Source organism: Argopecten irradians, unplaced genomic scaffold, assembly GCF_041381155.1.
Source record: "Argopecten irradians isolate NY unplaced genomic scaffold, Ai_NY scaffold_0088, whole genome shotgun sequence".
Taxonomy (NCBI): domain Eukaryota; kingdom Metazoa; phylum Mollusca; class Bivalvia; order Pectinida; family Pectinidae; genus Argopecten; species Argopecten irradians.
The window spans coordinates 60,029-74,423 of NW_027187555.1; the positions used below are offsets into that span (position 1 = coordinate 60,029).

Genomic DNA, 14,395 nt, shown 5'->3' on the forward strand with positions numbered 1-14,395 from the left:
CGGGAAAGAACAAATCAAATCATGAATATTAGTAAATCAATACTTGTCTATATATAAAGGATACAATTCAATGCTGCCTCATACATTCTGTTGGTCTCATGTAAAACTCAAGCCGTTCTCTTCGAAATTTCAGTGCATGTTATCATAATTCACATAATTAAAACTTATTTTAACGTCTTTCATAACTAAGAACAATCATTTGCTCAAATTCACTAAATTTTTGACACATGTACATTTGATTTCTAATAGTTTAACAAAATGTTTCACATACTATCATTTGGACGTTTTCTATTTAATTAATGAGAAAGATAATCTATTTCTTGTAATTTCTTAGATACTGATATGTGAGCTACATGTAATTCGTTTTGTAAGATAATGTTACAAGCAAAACTTACCACATATTTTACAGTGAACATTTAGAAGACAAATGTATATAATCAACACACTGAACATATTAAAAAAATTGCAATAATTAAAGATTTGAATATATTTATTACTTTAACTGCATTCTCAATATTTTCCGTTTGTCAAAATATCAAAAACTCCTACTAAACAAGTACAAGTAATTTCCCAGTTAAATGCTAGCACTTCCCTTTTCAACAATATCTTCGTCTCAACCATACATGAATCGATGAGAAATCAATACTAAAAGTATTTTGAAGACATTTCAAATTGATTTCTTACTTGAATATTAGATCTATCAAACGCTGCTAGAGATCGTGAACGTAAAAAAATCATCATTTGAAACATCATTTACTTGTATATGTAGGTATACAGTATTAACCTAACCAACCATCTTTAATAAGATAGACAACAAACATGTTCATTCATTTAAATTTACTTTTAATTAATCCCAATGTGTTCCGTCATAAGCTTTGTCTTATATCTGCCTACATAAAAGTGAGGCCGTTTCGACTGGGGCCGTTTTAACTGGGGCCGTTATTGCAGTGGGGCCGTTTTAACCGTACTCCGGTCAATAGTTGGCACAATGTAGCATCTTTGAAGTCTACTGTAAACAGCTGAGCTCACAAAATGTAATCTCAAAAACTGAGCAAACAATGCCACTTTTCCATAATTGTTTCCAGAGGTGAACAGTGCGCTGTCGAAAAATATTGTGTCGAGGTGTTTGCATTATCTGAGCTAGTTTGACCATATTTAATAGCTTCATAGAATCTCTAACAATACACTGTCTTTGACGCACGATAGGTTTAGAAGATGCATTGCTTTTATGTCATAATTTCAGCCGATTTTCATCTTGAAGCGGGCGTATTTTCATTGTTTTTGTGTGCCCGATATCACTTCCGGTGACGTAGGTTGTCCCCATTGTATATAAATGTAACACTGCAATCACATGTTACATGTTGAGTTACAGTGCGCTACTACGTAAAAATTACTATGTAACGTTATGTATGAACTGCACATTACAGTTTACATCCCTGTCGTCGGATCGTGTGTATTTAAAAACTTAAACATACAGGATATATCGATCCATTGATTATTGTAGAATACATTTATTCACAACAACCTTTCAGACAAACTGAGATTTTTTTATTATTATTATTAAAGATGCTCCACCGCCGACAGAGCATAAATGATATTCATCATTTGAACAATAATTGGTGTTTAATCGTGTATATATATGTCTAATTAACACAAAAAATAATATAAAATAATTTATTTCGCCTTTGGTGCATGCGCAATCAGTACTTCATTCCATATAGGATATAGTGACACGGAATTTTTTCGGGATGCAATTAATTATTTTTCATATTTTTAACTTGAAGTCATGAAGTAAAATTAAAAGCTCAAACATTTCAATGGTGGTAATGGTGTAAAGTAAGTAATTTTTTTAACTGAAGAAAAATACTAAATCGTCTGCTACTGTTTTTGATAGTGAAAAAATACAATTTGTCAGCGGTGGAGCATCTTTAAAGTATATGTTTTAACATATAGAAAATAACCCCTTTCGGTGCCCCACTCACCTATCTAGAAGTAGCTTTGCCACGTCCCGATGGTTTGTAAGGCCATATTCGGCTTTCACAGCCTCCCATCTCTCCAACATGTCTCCGATTGAAATTCTTGACCGCCCTCGACATTTATCCCGTTCTGCCTTCTTTCTTTTCTTTGCAGATTCGGTACTTGTTTTAGGACGGCCCAACTTTCGTTTGAGCGCGCCCTCCATCTTTGTGTACATTAAGTTCCGGTCATGCGCATATTGATCTCATTAGCGACTTTGGAGGCGGTGCTTTCGACTTTATAGCGGACCGCGCATAAGTAAATTTGAAACTTTTAGAAATTTGTATCTTTTTAACCCTGAACTTTCTGAGCGTTTAATTTGGGTAAAGTTCATAACTTTTTGAGTTATTTGTGATATAATTTCCATTTCTTTGCTTTACGGACCCCGAAAGATACGGATAATGCGGCTTTAACGTCTATATAAAGAAAATGTTTTATAAACATAAGAATAACTAATATTCTATTATAAATATATTTGTGACAGTATTTTAACATTTATAGAATCTTATTACTGTATAAGCATTACGGTACCTTAAAATAAATAATCTAAACATCTGAATTACCTTGTTTGAACACGCGCGAAGGTGTTAATTAATCTCCGTCACGTCAGTTTTTAAAACATAGTTTCTAATATCTATATCTTGGATAAAAGCTCATATATCGTTTTAAATAAATGGATGAAATAATTAATAAAATTTCCATGTATACATACAATTAATTATCGAAAGATGAATAAAAGACTTTACCGGGTTTTTATAATGTCTGATATGATTTATAGATATAAAATTGTAATAGTGATATTTTGTACACGTATGTTAATGGCTATTTTCATTGCAACAACATTATTATAATATAGTAATGCACATAAAATATATGACTAAGTATTAGTTGTTCAAAATATGATATATATATAAATCAAATTATACATTGCATTTTTAATCAGCATTTGCTAATAACCTTTTGAACAACTGTGACAACTTAAACAAATACATTTGAATATATAAAATAATTAAGACTTACCAGTACCACACAAACGATGTTGCCACTTGTCGCATCCGTCGCACTGGAGTGCATGCTGTGCAGGTGGCACTGCACGGGAACGACACAAACATCTCACAAATGCTGGTCTCATGATGTCAGTTTACAATCCAATAGAATGTAAAAGAAGTGAAATTATTCCGTATAGTTACTCGTTTTACAGTACCAAAGGACCAATCAGTTAGATTGTTGTTCTAACCGAGTTACTCCGAGGTACTCGGTTATAAAAACACTAACAGCCAATGCGTATCCATCTCGCTATTTTTTTTAAATATCGATCAAAATAAATGTATAATTTCAATTTATAACTGTTTTTTTTTTTATTTATTCAAACATTATTAAATGCAACAATTTAGCAAAGACATTTATCATATTTTGAATAGGTTAAATATGTTAATTAATAAAAATATTTAATGAGAAAACATATCGTTCCGAACAGTGGTCGAATGCGCCGTTCGTTCGGACCTCCTCGGGTCAATGAGTACATTCGGAACTGCACATGAGATTATGAAGAATATAGCCATCTATATGTTATCCGTCTAACGATATCTTACCTTTTCACGTTAAAATCAGGATAGTGTAGTCGATAAACTGCGTATTTGTCGATATTGTATTTAGTTCGGTTTGCCGAAAGCTTGATACCGGGTGAAAATCAAAGTTTGTACGGTAGGTGTAGGACCTAGTTTCGACAAACTAGAAAAAATAATGTTGTCAGATCTTTGAATTGGGCTAGGATAATATAACATGAAGCTACATGTTTCTTTTGAGAAGCACATTGCATAACTCATACAAACGGACTGATAAATGCCGATACGGTCTCAATCTTGTACAGAATAAACTGAGATTTCATAACAATCAAGTGATTAAAACATTTTCTGTTCAACTCCGTTAAACTGTGAATATTTGACACTTAATAAACATGTGTTTTAAGGGAGATGCAAATTAAATCAAGACATTCCAATTTTGCCGAGTAATACTCTAGTATAAAACTACAGGTACAGAAATATTTTCAACTCTCCATCGCCCTTCCCCTACTTTTCGTTCAATTTGTACATGTTGTAGATGTCTACATGTATCATGTTTAGCTAATATGATCCTCAATAAGCACTAACACGTTCGGGATTTTATTTACTGAATACATGTACGATAGGACATAGGCTGTTAACTACTATAATAGATGATTTGCATTTCTCAATGATATAAGCGGCAAATTTGTAATGACGTAAGGAACACCTGACAAAATCGCGTGCCTGACAGCTGTTGTCAAAATGGCGAAGCACTGTCGTTTGGACAACTTACGAAGCGACAATCGCTTGAAGAATTTGGATTTTATGTAAAGCGTGATATTACATATTTTCCTCAGTGTACAATATATGAAGATTGATGCAGATTATGCATAGATTTTCTTATACGGGCGAAAAAACTAGTGTTGGCAATGTAAACAATCGCACATTCAACAGGTCAATGTAACGTCTGCAGCATGCATGTTGTCTGTTGGTTCATCGAATAACTACATTAACCCTTTGTCAGCGACATGTTCAGCTTTTAGGACTTAAAGGAATTGTGTAAGACCACATCCGAAGAATGCTATACAGAACCAGTGACGAAGAAACGTAATATAATGTACATGTAAGTTACTGTACATATGTATTTAGTGCTAACATGGCGGAGACGTCAAGCATAGACGTTTATAACCAGATATAGGAAAAAGTTTGTTATTTCACAAATGACTTGAAATATGATAAATAAAGTAAATTATGCATGCAGGCAAGCCTATACTGTCAAATTTGTATTAGGCATAGAATTTTATTAAATCATTAACTAGCTATTTCTTAGAAATCATCTGATTATCATTTAGGTTCAAACAATTATCATAAAAATTCCAGGTAAATATAAGATACTGCCACCTCCAAACAATTACTTTGACCAGTGTAAATTCCAAACTTTTCTTAGAGTAATGAGAAGTATCCAATATTATACATGTAATCAATAGTAATTATTTAAAATTTGAAAAAAAAATATGCATGTAATTGTGACAGAAATATTTCATATTGTTGCAGATGAAACAAAAGCACCTGCAAGAGTATACTCAAGTTAAAGCTTTTAAAGTTTAATATTTTGTGTAGATTGTCAAGTCCAGTTTTTATCAATAACAATAATATTATATTTACATGTATACTACAGAACTAAAGATCATTTGTATTAAATGACAAATGATCTGTCAATAAATGACATATTACCTTAGTCAAAGTGTAACAATTAATCACATTCTTATTTTTAATTACAGGAAGCTAATCATGGAAAACTTTGATGTGATAACAGTTCTTAAATCAAAAGGACATACATGCATATGAGGAAAGTACTGGAATTAAAAGAATGGACATCATAACTTATGGACAGAGAGAAATTTTATACAAATGCATTGTAGATACACTACAAATGTAATCCAGTATTATTATTAAAATGTGTTTAAAGTGAAAAATACAAGTTATGACAGCACTTTGTTGTTTTATTTGTATTCCAAACTTTATGAGCTACATGTAGCCTGTATTCCCTTCATTTGAGTCAGTCGAAATATCCCGGATTCCAGCTCCTTGTCCCTTTCCTACCCAAGAAATGGAAACAGTGTCTATTGACACTGATAGTGATAGTGATAATTGTCTTTATGTAGTTCCCTTGCATCAGATGTGTATACAGTAATAACTGAACAGTCTTTAAACAGAAATGCAATGTTCAGGGTTTCTTTCAAAAGAATAATATGGACAGTCTATACAAATGTATATGCATCTTTTAAAGGTATTATTGAAATTTACACTCTGCCACCTTCGATACTCCAGGGTTTAAGACACAGACATCCTATCCACCCCTGAACTATCCCATTTATAAAAAGGAGGCAGTTCATGAGAATAAAGCTGGCCAATCACAGGTCTGCAGAGAAATCCTTTTAGATTTCAGAGAGTGAGCGATGTCCAACTTCAAAGCCACAGTCAACCACAGTGTACCATTATTAGATTATTTTGATGTACAAGATCATCAAAGGATCAAATTACCTGTGTCTTCTGTTGCCTTCATTTTTGCTATGCCATAGCCCAAGGGTGGATATAATGTCAGTAGATAGTAACCCCTGGAGTATTGAGGATACACCTCTGCAGGATCATTTAGTTTGTAAACTTAAATTAAAATATGGTGTTACAAAATATATTTCATATTAAGATAATTTAAGATAACTAATACTTACTAATAACAGATTTCTATGAAGTGGCACACATGCTTTTGAGAGCAACATTGAACATGCAACCATTGATAGTGGGTTTTTATTCAGTTTTTATAATGGTAAAATTACTGCCATAACCTTTATTCTCTTCTTGAGAATAAATTATTAATAAATAGATTTAACACACATAAGAAATTCTAATAATTTTATTTGCTCAAAGTTTTTCAATTTTTGCACAGTGCAGCACTGCAGGACAAAAAGCACTCACAGTCTGACCTGCAAACACAAGAGTTTCTTCAATATTCTCTAGATGCAAAAATATATTTTGAGATTAATGAAATATCATTTAAATTTCTTGTCATAATTTTCCATTCAGCCTTAAGTGTTCAACAGTTTCTAGTGTAATGACAGTGAAAATAACCTCTGGAGTATCAAGGATGCAGTCTCCCATGTTATGAATATGTCATTGTTCTGTAGTAGAAGGGGAGATATACATGGCTAGTAAGAGGCTGAACTTAATACATCTACCACCTCAGTTAAGGTTCACTGATCTGGACCTGGACCATCCAAAAACATACAATCATTTTATTACAATAAAAAGAATAGTGATGATGCATTTGTGTTTCTTCATATGTGAACAGGTAACAAGACATTCAAACCTAATACAGGTGAAGATCTGATTTAATGTAAAGTATATACATGTAACATGTGTATATACAAAAAAGTCTGGAGTTATTCTTGTCAAACAGCTGCAATGATATCAAAAGTCAAGTTCTGACATCTTATTCTTAATCTCTGTTAAATCTTAAAATCTTTGAAAAGAGAGTATGAAATTGCACATAATATTAAATAAATGAAAAGCCTGAATGTAACTAGAATGACTGTTTGTTTTAATGTTAGCATATTAAAGCTTTGATCATACTCTGTTGCTTTCTTATCAAAATCCAAAAAGGAAGGGATTGATCATTACATGTATTTTGCCTTATGTTTGTTTACAGATTTACATGGAGAAAACTGAATATACAGTATATTATTTGGTTTGTTAATAAAATTGAATATTTAGTCTCAAATAAATCCATCAGTATTTCAAATTCAATAAATGTTATTGACTCATAGATATTAGACATTGGCCTATGGCTGTCAGGAAAAAGCTTTATCCTCTCCAATTTGTATAATTGTGGTTTTCTTTTTCATTGCTGCTCACAAGACACATTTGAATGGATCATCAAATAGACAACCAGAAGACTGATTTCTCTTCTTAAAAACATTTGAAGTGTCATCATAATTGTCCCAAGTAAGCCAAATAAGATTCATGTATATTTACATGTACATACACTCTATATACATGGTACATGTATAAATATTTAATGTTTCATCAAATGAAAGGGTGACAAGTAGATTTCTTTAAATATCTGCTGAAGTAATACTCCCTCTCATTCTACAGAGTACTCCCTTAATGTGAAACTCATGTGTAACTCACCAGAGCAAACTTAGTACACTTTACTTATACTGACTAAAGTAGTCCTAGTGCATTAGCGATCTGTTTCAATTTGCAAAGAAATGTTCATCATATTTAAATTGACTGTGTTGTCAAAACATGTACATTGTACTTAATGTTTCTGGTGTTAAATAGGTATTAATTATACCGGACATGTACATTATGTATAATTTTAATGTGCATATGTATACATGTACATAGCCTCCCGTAATGTAGGGGGCCTACAAGTGTACGTGTTGTACATGTACTTTTGATCAATGAATTTATTATTTTTATTTCAATGGCGGTAACTACAGACACAGAGATTGGTCCACAATTATTTCTCAATAATCTTTCATATATAAACTGTCAGTATTATCAGGTTTCATAATTCATATGGAAAATTGAGGATTTTTAACATTTTTCAATCTGTGTTCCGTACAAACAGCTGACAAATGGATGATCAGAGTGTAATATAACATTGCATTGAAGCGACGAGTTACCCTTATATTTCAACTGTGACTGTTTCAGAAATAAGAAAATAGTATAAAAATACCTTATTCAAGCACTTATTATCTTATCATGAGTTGTCACGCCGATATTTACACCAAAAACAACGCGTTTCATCGTGTTGACATCGGTAACAAATGTGTCAGGTAATAGACAGGAAGTGCCGTTTTTGTCAGGTGTTCCTTACGTCATTACAAAATATGCCGCTTACATCACTGAGAAATGCAAATGGTCTGATGCATGTATTTCCCGTTTTGAGAAAGTACACGGAAGTAGGCTACTCTGATTCAGTTGATCAAATACTATCTTACGAAAAAGCACATGTAAGCTAGTGTCAACATCAGTATTATATCTGTGATATAGAGACTAAACATGTACATGTAGGCATAGACTAATTATTTTCCTGTCTATACAGTAATCAGCTGAACGTAGATCGAGGATTCAGAATAAGAGATTTTTTTCTTAGGCGTACTGTACACTTGCCGTACAGGTTATATTGAGGATCCAAAAATTTGTTTTATTTTACTTCGGATAATAAATATATATCTACATGTATTAAATATGCAGATATCTCCACAAAAAACATACAAAGACATACAGTTGTGTATTTTGTGTCGATTTTATCGACATTGTTGTGATCAAGTTGAAGTTATCAACTTCGATCGTTGTCACGTAGACGCTTTTCGTGGTTACAATTTTGGCACCAAATTCAAATTTATGCTTGAATATCTGCCTCAAACGACTATTGAAGCTAAGATATCTTGATGATGGAAAAAGATAGATTTTGATAAAATATTTTTCCACTAAAACAATATAAAATCATGGATTGTGTAAAGGGTAATTGAAGTAGAATATTTACACAGAATTTTCCATATTCATTTTTCAGATATTATATCCAGGCAAAATAATGGCTTATTTGTGCCATTTCTTAGCTTTGTATAGCATCAAATCGGTGGCATCGTGACATAAAATTAACAGGTATAACAATTGATATTATCAGACTATTACACTTATTAATATTCAATATATAAGATGTTCTTTTTAAAAATATTACCACTTGATTTCGGTCTAATAATATAATTGTGAAAAAAGTCATTTTTAGGGGGTAGGGGTATAGAAAGGCTAATTACTAAAAAAAATCCACTGTCAATTTTTTTTATATTCTTTCATCATAACGCAAACAACTGTTTTATTATGTGGACAAAAAATAAAGAAAATTAAACCACACGATTTTTTGAAATTAAGTATTTAAGTTGAAATTCAAATGCAAACATTGGCCCTTTTTAGGCCTCATTTACACGCATTCGCGTGTAAAATTCACAATTATTGTATTTTTAAGAGTGGAAACGTTTTTCAAGTCATTGAAAGCCATATAAACTTGCATATTAAAGATACAAACTGTTGTTGTTTGTAATATTTCAGTCAATATTAAACCTTTTTAAATATGTGTGTAAAACTGTATTTTGAGAAAAACAGACGGTAAAGTAGGGTTAATATTGAGAGTACAATATTTCCAAAACCGCACGGTCAAATTTCAAATAAAAGCCTTAATAAACAGTTTATCAACCAATCTCTCAATGAGCAAACTTTAAAGAAAATTAAACGAGGGGAAATTTTAGGCCTAATTAAACGAGGGGAAATTTTTAGGCCTAACTGTATCGAACCACCTTTAGTAGAAGTTGGTTAAAACAATGACGTACTTAAGTAGATATGTTTATCTACTTAAGTAGAAGTTGGTTAAAACAATGAAGTACTTAAAGGCCCATTACCTTTCCGGAGCAAAATATAAAGGTTTCTTAAAAACCCATTAATAACATCAGAAAATGCGTACCGATGACCTAAAATAAGGTTACGACACCAATCATATGCAAGATTTCCTGCGTAATATATGAAAACAATGGAGAGTCAATTCGCTGTTTTGCCGTCTGGCGCAGTGATAGTCAACTACCGCCCGGTATTTAGGACGACGGCGGGAAACATAATACGACCCGCGTTATGAAAATAAACATTTTATTTATTTTAATCAAATCGTTCAGAAGGTGATGATAAATATAGTATTAACGGTAAGTTAATAATTTTTGCGGCTATACAAAATTATCGATCTTGTTTTAAATTCCCATTTTAAAAATTTTAAGCCGTTTCGGAACGGTAGTGGGCCTTTAAGTAGATATGTTAAACTACACAAATTTTCATTCACCATCATGGTTTTATTAAAAACAAACAAAATAAATCTAATTAAAAGTAAATATTCTTTGTGTTCAATGAGTTTTTCCTGAAAGATATGAATAATTGTTATGGAATCCAGACGAAGTATGACTATTTCATGGCATCGATGTACGACTGAAACGTTACTTACTTAAACAGATATAAAATTGTACGGTTATCCGGTTATGGTTCGGTTAATCCGATCCGGTTAACCGGTTGGCATTTTTAGCTCACCTGGCCCGAAGGGCCGGTGAGCTTATGTCATGGCGCGGCGTCCGTCGTCCGTCCGTCCGTCCGTCCGTCAACATTTTCTTTAAATCGCTACTAGTCATAGAGTTCTGCATTGATTGTTACCAAATTTGGCCACAAGCATCCTTGGGGGAGGGGGAACAGAACTTGTATAAATTTTGGCTCTAACCCCCCTGGGGCAGGAGGGGCGGGGCCCAATAGGGGAAATAGAGGTAAATTCTTTAAATTGCTACTTGTCCTAGAGTTCTGAATGGAATGTTACCAAATTTGGCCACAAACATCCTTGGGGGAAGGGGATCAGAACTTGTATAAATTTTGACTCTGATCCCCCGGGGGCAGGAGGGGCGGGGCCCAATAGGGGAAATAGAGGTAAATCCTTTAAATCGCTACTAGTCAAAGAGTTCTACATGAATTGTAACCAAATTTGGCCACAAACATCCTTTTTGGAAGCGAAACAGTACTTGTATAAATTTTGGCTCTGACCCCCCCAGGGCAGGAGGGGCAGGGCCCAATAGGGGAAATAGAGGTAAATTCTTTAAATCGCTACTTGTCCTAGAGTTCTGCATGGATTGTAACCAAATTTGGCCACAAACATCTTTGGGGGAAGGGGAACAGAACTTGTATAAATTTTGCCTCTGGTCCCCCGGGGGCAGGAGGGGCGGGGCCCAATAGGGAAAATAGAGGTAAATTCTATTAATCGCTATTTGTCCTAGAGTTCTGCATGGATTGTAACTAAATTTGGCCACAAACATCCTTGGGGGAAGGGAAACAGAACTTGTATAAATTTTGGCTCTGACCCCCCGGGGGCAGGAGGGGCGGGGCCCAATAGGGGAAATAGAGGTAAATCCTTTAAATCGCTACTTGTCATAGAGATCTGCACGTATTGTAACCAAATTTGGCCACAAACACCCTGGGTGGAAGGGGAACAGAACTTGTATAAATTTTGGCTCTGATCCCCCGGGGACAGGAGAGGTGGGGCCCAATAGAGGAAATAGAGGTAAATCCTTTAAATCGCTACTAGTCATAGATTTCTGCATGGAATGTAACCAAATTTGGCCACAAACATCCTTAGGGGAAGGGGAACAGAACTTGTATAAATTTTGGCTCTGCCCCCCCCCCGGGGCCCCCCCCCCCCCGGGCCCCCCCCCCGGCCCCCCCCCCCCCCCCCTGGGCAGGACGGGTGTGGCCCAATAGGGGAAATAAAGGTAAATCCTATAAATCGCTACTTGTCCTAGAGTTTTGCTTGGATTGTGACCAAATTTGGCCATAAACATCCTTGGGATAAGGAGAACAGAACTTTGGCTCTGACCCCCTGGAGGCAGGAGGGGTGGGGCCCAATAGGGGACTTAGAGGTTAATATTAAAATTCCTTCAGAAAAGAAACAATGAACCTGTATTCAGAACATTACTTGGCATTACAAACCAGGTGAGCGATACAGGCCCTCTGGGCCTCTTGTTACTAACCGTTCCAGCACTACAACCCCTAGGGGCAGAGGGGTGGGGCCCCAAAAGGGCAAATTTTCTTATTTTTAGCTTTAAAATCCTATTCCTCCTTCATCCTTGGATTGATTTCATCCATATTTGGTTTGAAACATCATTGGGGAAGGACAATCATATTTTATATAAATGAGATAGGTCCGACCCCTAGGGGCAGAGGGGCAGGGCCCAAAAAGGGCAAATTTTCGTAATTTTAGCTTTAAAATCCTACTCCTCTTTCATCCTTTGATGGATTTCATCCATATTTGGTGTGAAACATCATTTGGGAAAGACAATCATTTTTTATATAAATGAGCCTGGTCCGGCCCATAGGGGCTGGGGGGGGGGGCCCAAAAAGGGCAAATTTTCTTAAGCTTTAAAATCCTACTCCCAAAAACGGGCAAAATTTTCTTATTTTAAGCTTTAAAATCCTACTCCTCCTTCATCCTTGGATGGATTTCATCCATATTTGGTATGATACATCATTGGGGAAAGACAATAATTTTTCATATAAATGACATAGGTCCAACCCTTAGGGGCAGAGGGGCGGGGCCCCAAAAGGGCAAATTTTCTTAATTTAATTAAGCTTTAAAATCTTAATCCTCCTTCATCCTTAGATGGATTTCATCCATATTTGGTGTGAAACATCATTGGAGAAGGACAATCATATTTTACCCCTGGGGAGAGAGGGGTGGGGCTCAGAAGCTTATGGGGGAACTTTAATGAAATTTATTTTTAAAATCCTACTCCTCCTTAACTCTTGAGTGGCTTTTTTCCATATTTGGTGTAAAACATCATTAGGGAAGGACAATCATATTTTATATAAAGATTTTGGTTATCCAAGATGACCACTGGCCCACTTCATGTTTTCAGGTTTCGGTCTCCGACCTCATTTAAAATGGGTCTATAGGGGTTTTAAAGGATGGCGAACAACATGCAAACATATTCGTTAAGATTTTGGTATTCCAAAATGGCTGCTGGCCCACTTCCTGTTTTCAGGTTTCGGTCTCTGATCTCAACGAAAATTGATCTATAAGGGTTTCAAGGGGTGGCAAACAACATGCAAACATGGGGATGGAACCGCAGGGGTCCAAAATGGGAGCTTTGCTGAATTTGGCTTTAAAATCTTACTCCTCCTTAATCCTTGAATGGGTCACAACTATATATGGATGAAAGGCTACCAAGTTTGTTCAACAAATGACCTTTACCTATTTCAGAAACTTACATATTCAACAAAAGAGTTCCTTGTATTGCTTATATTAATTATTAACCACTACTTTATACTGTGACTTTGTTGTTTTGTGCCATGAGTCAGATGACCGTTAAGGCCCATGGGCCTCTTGTTTTACATTAAGTAACATATAGGTATCGCGAAATAATACCAACAAAAAGTTTACCATGTACTGATTACATAAGTAAAAGCTTTTACTCATCCAACGCCCTTCATGAAAGTGCATCCTTCAATGGCCATTGCTTTCTAGCAGCTTCAATTTGCTAGATATTTTCGTCTAACTTCTTAGAACAAAAGGAGACCGAAATACATATATCAATTAGTTTATATCATAATTTGTCGGTCAATATTGATATTACTATTTAAAAAATGTAATTAAATCAATTCTGGGAAAATCTCTTGGTTCTGTCCTTTCGTGGGGCAACACCGTAGAATATATGAAATGACATACATGGGATGCTGTCCTTAAATAACGATAGCTGTAGTAGTACGCCAGTAAAAATCACCGAATCAAGCAGTTTGCTTTTGCGGTAGACGGATTCCTGTATTCGTGACTCTATAACATCGTTTTTTTTTATTGTTTTGTTTGATTAAATCAACGTCCTCTTAACAGTCAGGGTCATGTAAGGATGGCATCCTATATATGCAGTGTCCTGCGTGTATGAAGTGCCTGGTATGTGATATGGGAGACTGTGGTATATTCATGTTGTGTCTTCTTCTATAGTGGAACTCTTGCCCTTTTCATAGTGCTACATCACTGAAACATGCCACCGAAGATACCAAGCAACACACCCCACCCGTTCACATTATACTGACAACGGGCGAACCAGTTGTCCTACTTGATTAATGCTGAGCGCTAAGCAGGGTGTATCTCGGCCAGGTGACAGAGCTCAGTGCCTACCTTACAGGGACGATCTCTCAATCGAAAAGACAAAACGTGAGGAGGTGTCAAGGGAGACGTTAGGAAGTATAAAGTAAGT

The 14,395-nt window shown here is 34.9% G+C and overlaps 1 long non-coding RNA gene across 1 annotated transcript; it reads left to right on the forward strand.

Moving 5' to 3' along the window:
• The first annotated feature begins 4,211 nt into the window (after positions 1-4,211).
• Positions 4,212-5,550, forward strand: LOC138311697 (uncharacterized). The gene is made up of 2 exons (XR_011206724.1): positions 4,212-4,683; positions 5,342-5,550. It is a non-coding gene; the product is annotated as an uncharacterized lncRNA (long non-coding RNA).
• Positions 5,551-14,395: the final 8,845 nt, after the last annotated feature.